The sequence below is a fragment of the Manis javanica genome, chromosome 1 (assembly GCF_040802235.1).
Source record: "Manis javanica isolate MJ-LG chromosome 1, MJ_LKY, whole genome shotgun sequence".
NCBI classification, from domain to species: domain Eukaryota; kingdom Metazoa; phylum Chordata; class Mammalia; order Pholidota; family Manidae; genus Manis; species Manis javanica.
Window position 1 is genome coordinate 134,374,470 of NC_133156.1, and position 8,375 is coordinate 134,382,844.

At 34.8% G+C, this 8,375-nt stretch overlaps 1 pseudogene; it reads left to right on the forward strand.

Annotated features, from left to right (window-relative positions):
* Window positions 1-6,877: 6,877 nt before the first annotated feature.
* Window positions 6,878-7,010, forward strand: LOC140844603 (U4 spliceosomal RNA; annotated as a pseudogene).
* The last annotated feature ends 1,365 nt before the right edge of the window (window positions 7,011-8,375 follow it).

Consider the following 8,375-nt stretch of genomic DNA (forward strand, 5'->3'; position numbering starts at 1 on the left):
AAATAATTATATGGTGTGATAAGAAGTAGTGTCACTACAATGGCAATTGTATTACAATATATAAATGTGTCACATTAACATGTTGTATACCTTAAATTTATACAATGTTATATGTAAAATATATTTCAATTATAAAAATAAATAACAAATAAACTATCAGATCCAGGACTTGCACAACAGCACTGCCTTGCATTCTATCAAATGAAGCAAGTTACAAGGCCAGCCCAGATTTAAGAGGGGTAAAACAGACCCTAGTTTTTGAATGGCTCATATTGCATAGACAGTAAATACAGGTTGGGATAAAATTGACAGTGGCTGTCTTTCGAGTATATCTTCCATAGATTTCTAACTTTGCTCACTTGTCAACAACTCACAAAAAGCAAAATCCATTATATTATTGGAAAACCCATACTATTTCTTTTGAATATCACACTGAAGCTATTTTAATAATTATAAAAGAAAAGTAAATGTTTTCTTACAGAAGAGATAGCAGTGATGAGTAGATAAAGATATCTTGCATCATATGGCAGACATCGAGAAATAATGTAATACAATGAGAAGAATATATTATGCAGATTCCCTTTAAAGAAAATTTTAAGACTTTCTTCAAAGGAAAGGTTTTGAACAAAATATATGCTGCATTTTTTTAGAAATATATTCTCAGTTGCCTGCTCAAAGGAATAAAAGAGTACCTTTAACTTTTCTAACTTTGTACAAAAATGAGTGGTATGTTGAAATAATACAACTGTTTTACATTTGTATAGAATCATGTACTTGTATACCTAAACTATTGATCATACATCTATCATATACCTAAACTATACTGATTGATAATATTTTCAATATTCTTATTGAGGATCATTTTAACAGTTCTCTGTTTTTTAAATAGAATAATATAGTCTACTTATTTTATAATTGAATCTTATTTTATATATATATATATTTAACTTAAAAAATCATGTTACTTAGCAAAAAATGTGTTAAAAAGGAAGGAAAACAAAATATAAATGCCACAGTGATTTCTATCCTTGTCCCCTCTCAGGAAGGAACATAAAGGCTGTGAATGGCCACCTACAATTTGATGCTTTCTCACTTGGTCTCAAACTCACTCTGCCTTTTCTTATCTGAGCATCTCATCCATCTGAGTATGATTCTATTGTTTAAAAGCACACATTTTTAGTGGTATGCTGCTTCTATAAGCAACACAACTTTAAAGAAAATGATCCTAACACAGGAGGAAAAATAAATTTTAATAGGCATATTAAAAATGGTATAGCAGATGATGAGAACCAAGATGGTGGCATGAGTAGAGCAGCAGAAATCTCCTCCCAAAACCATATATATTTTTGAAAATGCAACAAATACAACTATTCCTAAAAGAGAGACCAGAAGACACAGGACAACAGCTAGACTACACATGCACCTGCGAGAACCCAATGCCTCCCAAAAGGGGTAAGATACAAGCCGCAGCCTGACGGGACCCAAGGCCCCTCACCCCAGCTCCTGGCAGGAGGAGAGGAGTCAGAGTGGGGAGGGAGAGGGAGCCCAGGACTGCTAAATAGCCAGCCCAGCCACCCACACCAGAGCACAGACACACAGTGCGTAGTGTGCAGGATACTAGGGGAACGGAACAGTAAGACCTGTGAGTGGGTCCCCGCAGTCAGCGCACCTGGGACAAAGAAAAGCGAGTGCTTTTTGAAAGTCTTAAAGGGACAGGGACCCCACAGCTGGACTGAAGCATCCCAGGACACTTAGTCTAGCAGCTGGGAATCCCAGGGAACACCAGACGCCCTAACCTTCTGGGAAGCAGTGCAGCTCGGAGGCCCCTAACAGAGATAAACAGCCTCCTGCCTGTCTCCACTCTGAAGGGGCTCCGCCATATTGGAGCAGGAGACGGAGCAGCATACTGAGTGTGGCCACACCCATGGCAACCACGGAGCTTGACTACACAGTAGCCTGGCAAGAGTTAAAACCCTGCCTGCATGCAGCTACCCAGCACAAGCCACTAGGGGTCACTGTTCTCCCAGGAGAGGAAGGCCACAAACCAGCAAGAAGGGACTTTCTCTTAGCCAACACACGCGCCAGCTCCCCGTAAATACCTTTATCACCATGAAAAGGCTGAAGAATTTGATACAGACCAAGATCACAGAAGCAAACCCTGAGAAGGAGACAGACCTAACCAATCTTCCTGGAAAAGAATTAAAAATAAAGCTCATAACCATGCTGATGGAGCTGCAGAGAAATATGCAAGAGCTAAAGGATGATATCTGGAAGGACATTACAGAAATGAAACAATCTCTTGAAGGATTTATAAGCAGAATGGAAAAGATGCAAGAGGCCATTGATGGAAGAGAAACCATAGAACAGGAATGCATAGAAGCTGACACAGAGAAAGATAAAAGAATCTCCAGGAATAAAACAATATTAAGAGAACTGTGTGACCAATCCAAAAGGAGCAATATCCACATTATAGGGGTACCAGAAGAAGAAGAAGAGAGAAAAAGGGATAGAAAATGTACTTGAAGAAATAATTGCTGAAAACTTCCCCAAACTGGGGAAGGAAATAATTGATCAGACCACAGAAGTGCACAGAACCCCCAACAGAAGGGAACCAAGGGGGACAACACCAAGACACATAATAATTAAAATGGCAAAGATCAAGGACAAGGACGGAGTTTTAAAGGCAGCTAGAGAGAGGTAAAAGGTCATCTACAAAGGAAAATCCATCAGGCTATCATCAGACTTCTCAACAGAAACATTACAGGTCAGAAGAAAATGGCATGATATATATATATATATATATATATATATTATATATATATATATATATATAAATTATATATATATATATATATAAATTATATATATATAATTTAATATAATTAAAAAATCTGTTTAATTAATGAAACAGAAGGGCCCTGAACCAAGAATACTGTATCCAGCATGATAATCATTTAAATATGAAGGAGGGATTAAACAATTCCTAGACAAGTAAAAGTTGAAGGAATTTGCCTCCCACAAATCACCTCTACAGGGTATTTTAGAGGGACTGCTTTAGATGGGATCACTCCTAAGACTAAGTAGATGTCACCAGAGAAAATAAAATCACAGCAAAGAAAGCAGATCCACCAAACACTAACTAAAGGCAAAAAATAAAATCAACTACCCACAAAAACAGTTAAAGGAAACACAAAAGAGCACAGAATAAAATAACCAACATATAAAGAACAAAGGAGGAGGAATAGGAAGGGAGAAAAATAAAGAATCACCAAACAGTGTTTAAGATAGCTCAATAAGCGAGTTAAGGTAGACAGTAAGATACTAAAGAAGATAACCTTGAACCTTTGGTAACCACTAATCTAAAGCCTGCAATGGCAATAAGTACATATCTTTCAATAATCACCCTAAATGTAAAGGGACTAAATGCACCAATCAAAAGAGACAGAGTAATAGAGTGGATAAAAAAACAAGACCCATCCATATGCTGCTTACAAGAGACTCACCTCAAACCCAAAGACATGCACAGACTAAAAGCCAAGGGATGGAAAAACATATTTCAGGCAAACAACAGGGATAAAAAAGCAGTTGTTGCAGTAGTATCAGACAAAATAGACCTCAAAACAAAGAAAGTAACAAAAGATAAAGAAGGACATTACATAATGATAAAGGGCTCAGTCCAACAAGAGGATATAAACATTATAAATATATATGCACCCAACACAGGAGCACCAACATATGTGAAACAAATACTAACAGAGCTAAAGGAGGAAATAGAATGCAATGCATTCATTTTAGGAGACTTCAACACATCACTCACTCCAAAGGATAGATCCACTGGACAGAAAATAAGTAAGGACACAGAGGCACTGAGCAACACACTAGAACAGATGGACCTAATAGACATCTATAGAACTCTACGTCCAAAAGCCACTATCTATAATAACCAAGAAATGGAAGCAACCTAAGTGTCCATCAGTAGATAAATGAATAAAGAAGATGTGGTACATATACACAATTGAAGATTATTCAGCCATAAGAAGAAAACAAATCCTACCATTTGCAACAACATGTATGGAGCTAGAGGGTATAAATAAGCCAGGCGGAGAAAGACAAACACCAAATGATTTCACTCATATGTGGAGTATAGGAACAAAGAAAGACTGAAGGAAGAAAACAGCAGCAGAATCACAGAACCTAAGAATGATCTAACAGTTACCAAAGGGAAAGGGACTGGGGAGAATGGGAGGGAAGGGAGGGTTAAGGGTGGGGAAAAAGAAAGGGGGTATTACAATTATCATGTATGATGTGTTTGGGGGGGCACGGAGAGGGCTGTGCAATGCAGAGAAGACAAGTAGTGATTCTACAGCTTCTTTCTATGCTGATGGACAGTACTGTAATGGGGTTTGTGGGGGGGACTTGGTGAAGGGGAGACCCTAGTAAACATAATGTTCTTCATGTAATTGTAGATTAATGACAACAAAATAAAAATAAAAAAAAAAGGAAAAAAATGGTATAGCAATTTTCTAGGTGACACACCCCAAGGAGATTTTGGGAGTTATTTTGCCCACTCTTCATTTATTGGCCAAATTTAGAAGCCAACTCCCATATATGGTGTAATTCTGTACAATATCAGTAACAAACTTTACATTTAATAATTACAACTGTTACATTTTTTAATGTTTTCTTTTATATAATAAAATTTTCTTCTTTCTCCTCTTACATTTTTTTAATTAAATATTTTACCTTTAAATCACTCATTAAAATATTAATAAATAATAGTACAGGTAGTATGAATATTCTGTATATTTGTAACACTATCAGTCATGCATTGATAAAATATAAATTTCTGTGCCTAGCACAAAATCTACTCAAAGTTGAATTAACTGTTATAAAATTAAAATTCCTTTAAGCCTATCAGAGAGGTAAGCATATTTTATTTTTGTCTTTTCCAAATATGTTCATGTAAAAATTTTTAAGTGTTTCTTATTCTCTAAATATTTCTTTCCATGGACGTCTAGGCGATTAGCCAAAGGAATTAGTACAGTTAATTGCAAAAACAGAAGATTTTTAAAAAATGTGTCTTTCAACTTGCAGAGAAATTTGTGATTCTTTTTTTTTAAGCATCAACATACAAAGTTAGACTATTTAGATTTTTTTTCGATTGAAATTTTAATAATAGCTGGGCTCTGAAATTATAAAGATGGTTTTATGTCTGAACTCAAGTAACATTAGTCAAGTAAAAGATAACTTGCTAAGTTAAAAGAACTTTTATTAAATTATAAGAATGCAGGATAAACATCCCCAAGTGTTAAAACAACATCCAGATACAGAAAAAATATTCCTTTGCATTTGGTAAGGATCTCATGGCTGTTGCGGAAAATACAAAATTACAAAAGGTCTTTTTCCTGGATTTTTATGTATGTCAACTGAATAACAGTCAATCCCACAAGAGTTAAAAAGTATCTACTCAAAAGCATAAAGTTTGTTTAGAACATAATAAATCTGATTATACCAAGCTGAAGCAAACTTTTTTTCAGAGAAATTCTTTTACCATAGCAACAATATAATTTTGTGTGTCCATGCCCACACGTGTGTGCTTGAAGAAGAAAAGCCTAAAGTGACCAAAACAATGTTTACAGTTCCTGAGGCATAATTAGCATTAAGCAATGACAAGCACATTGAATAACAACATTTGTTTTACAAAATAGTATTGCTGCCTATGTCAGTATCTATGTATCTAAAATGCACCTCTTCTCCTAGAGATTTATTGTTATGAATATTCATAATTTTAATTTTAATGAGACTTAAATCAACATTTGTGTTCATAATTTAGTAAATAGTACATCATTTCTTTCCTCAGTTTGGAGTTGATACCTGAAGCCACACCTATAAGCAATGACAATTTCATTTCAATATCAAGCTCAAGATAAGGTACATGCAGCTAAAATGCACTCTTTTTGTGGTTTGAAAAATACCTTTTCCCCAAAAGACACCACACTATTAACATTGAGCAGTGATATATTGACCTTCCAAACTAACTCCTGTTCTTGAAATGTAATCAAATGAACACAAAAAGTTCCAAAAAACATTTAAGAGAAGGGTTAAAATTATCTTTTTCACTTTAAAAGGTTACCATTATAACAAATTTATTGCAATAGAACAGTGTCCTTTTGGTTCTATCATTTAGTAGTCTCTAATACCTAGGGGTGTTAAATCTACAAAGATTTTAAAAAAGATTTGTAAATGGGTCTTCTAGGGTAAAGGAGACTTACACTGTAAAGAACAATAAGAACTCTAATAGGTGTTTTCTTACATTTTCCATAAAATAAAATACATCTTGTGAGATTAAGAATAAATTGCTTTTTGCAATGAATTCCAGCATGTTAGGTGCAAAAATAATCTGAAGAAATTCAACTCAGTTATTTAAAACAGACCAAGAAATGCAGAAGGAAAAGAAGCAGAGAACTGTGTGGCCTTTACAACTTCTTTTCTATTCTAATATTTCTTATAACATTGAAGAATTTGCTCTCTGTCAATCTATTATCTCTATAAAATAATCAAATTTCAATACTATCACTGTAATATTTATTCCCACCTCTGTGATGTCCTATTGTTGCACTATATATAAATAATATAATACATATGTACATTTACATAAATAGAAATTTATCTAATCATCACAAATTAGTGATGTTTAATTTTTTTATGTCATAAAATGCCAATTACAGAGCAATTAACCACATTGCTAAAAATTTTGTTAAAAGATGGTAACAGAAGGTGACAGAAAAACAAGAGATTCAAATCTGGTACTTTTTTCATTTAAAGTCCTTGCTCTTGGTACTATACCACATTGCTTTCTCCACAATCTAACAAACTGAGCTTTGTGTAGTGGTAGTATTGTAATGAGTGAGGTTTAGCTGAGACATAATTATTTCTGGATGAAAACTAATGCATTGATATAACAGTGGTACAAATCAATATCAAATTTTTCACTACCTGAAAATGACAGTTGATCCTTGCAGACAGCTGTATTGAATAAAAATAAACACAGCAAGAGCTTCGTGCATTCAGATATTCTCAATGAGATAATTGCTAGAAATATAGGACTACAGACAATGCTTTTTTCAGTTATGGCTTTAAAAGACATTGAATATGAAAATCCCATGCAGGGGGATATTTCTATCAAGAAAGTACAAGATTCTATAATGTCCGCTCAGACAACTGTTTGAAAAAAGAAGACAGGCCCAACATGGCGTCACTTATGCTAGGCCAAGTCACCAAAAAGGACTTCATACCTGACCTAATTGCAATTTCAACCTCTGCCCAAAATACAGTCAGTCAGGAATTCTCTGGTCGGCAGTAGATAAGATAATGTCACAAATTCCTTATCCATCCCCAAAATCCACCTAGTGAGATCCTTATCCTTGCCTCCTCTCATACATAGTTAGCATGATATTTTAGGAAAGTAACTACATGTATTCATGCTCCACTGCTTAATGTATTGATAAATGTAACCTTTCCACACATACCCACTTCTGTAAAGAAAGTATTTAAGATGTCTCCAAACAAAGGAGCTTTAGAACAGTTTATCAAAGCACATGGGTGGGCCGCTCTTAGGTTATGGCCCTCAGCAAGACTATGAATAAACTCTACCCTTCTGAAACATAATAATCATGTTGATTTCAGTCAACACAATTTTTAAAATTTTCAGTTGAAAATACACAAAGAACACATTTCAAAATAAAACCACTGCCCAATTTTGGTGGGCATTCAATTGTCCATTTATGAAAGCAAATCCAGTTTTAGAGTAAGACCCTCAGAAAATGATGTCTGGAAGATGACATCTGCAATGATGACATTTGGATTCTCACCTGAATGGTCTGGTGGTGATATTCATTACTTAATAAAGTCTTCATAATAATTCATTACTGAGAGTGATGAAGAAAATGCTTAGGGAACCATCAATACTGGGGAACTTTGTCACTATCTCCAGGATATGAAAAAGCTGACAACTCTCGTATGAACAGTGGTGAAGTCTCTTCAAAATGCTCAAGTGCAAAAATGCCACATTTGGCTCTGTCCTTGCCTGAATTATTTTGTGAAGAAATGAATAATATGTTTAAGACCCCTCTTCCTTATTGCACCATTATAAAAATCCTAGAAATTTGGTGGAGAAATGACTGTTTCCAATCTATTACTGCCATCCCTGCCTGAGATTGCCACCCCTCAAGCATTCATGGGCTATTCAAACACAAACAGCTCCAGAACCCATGCCATTGCACTTACCCTACAGAATATTTACCAATTAAATGGATTGTTTTAGTGCTAGAAAGCCAAATATTGATAATATGAAAAAAATAATAATTTAAAATTTC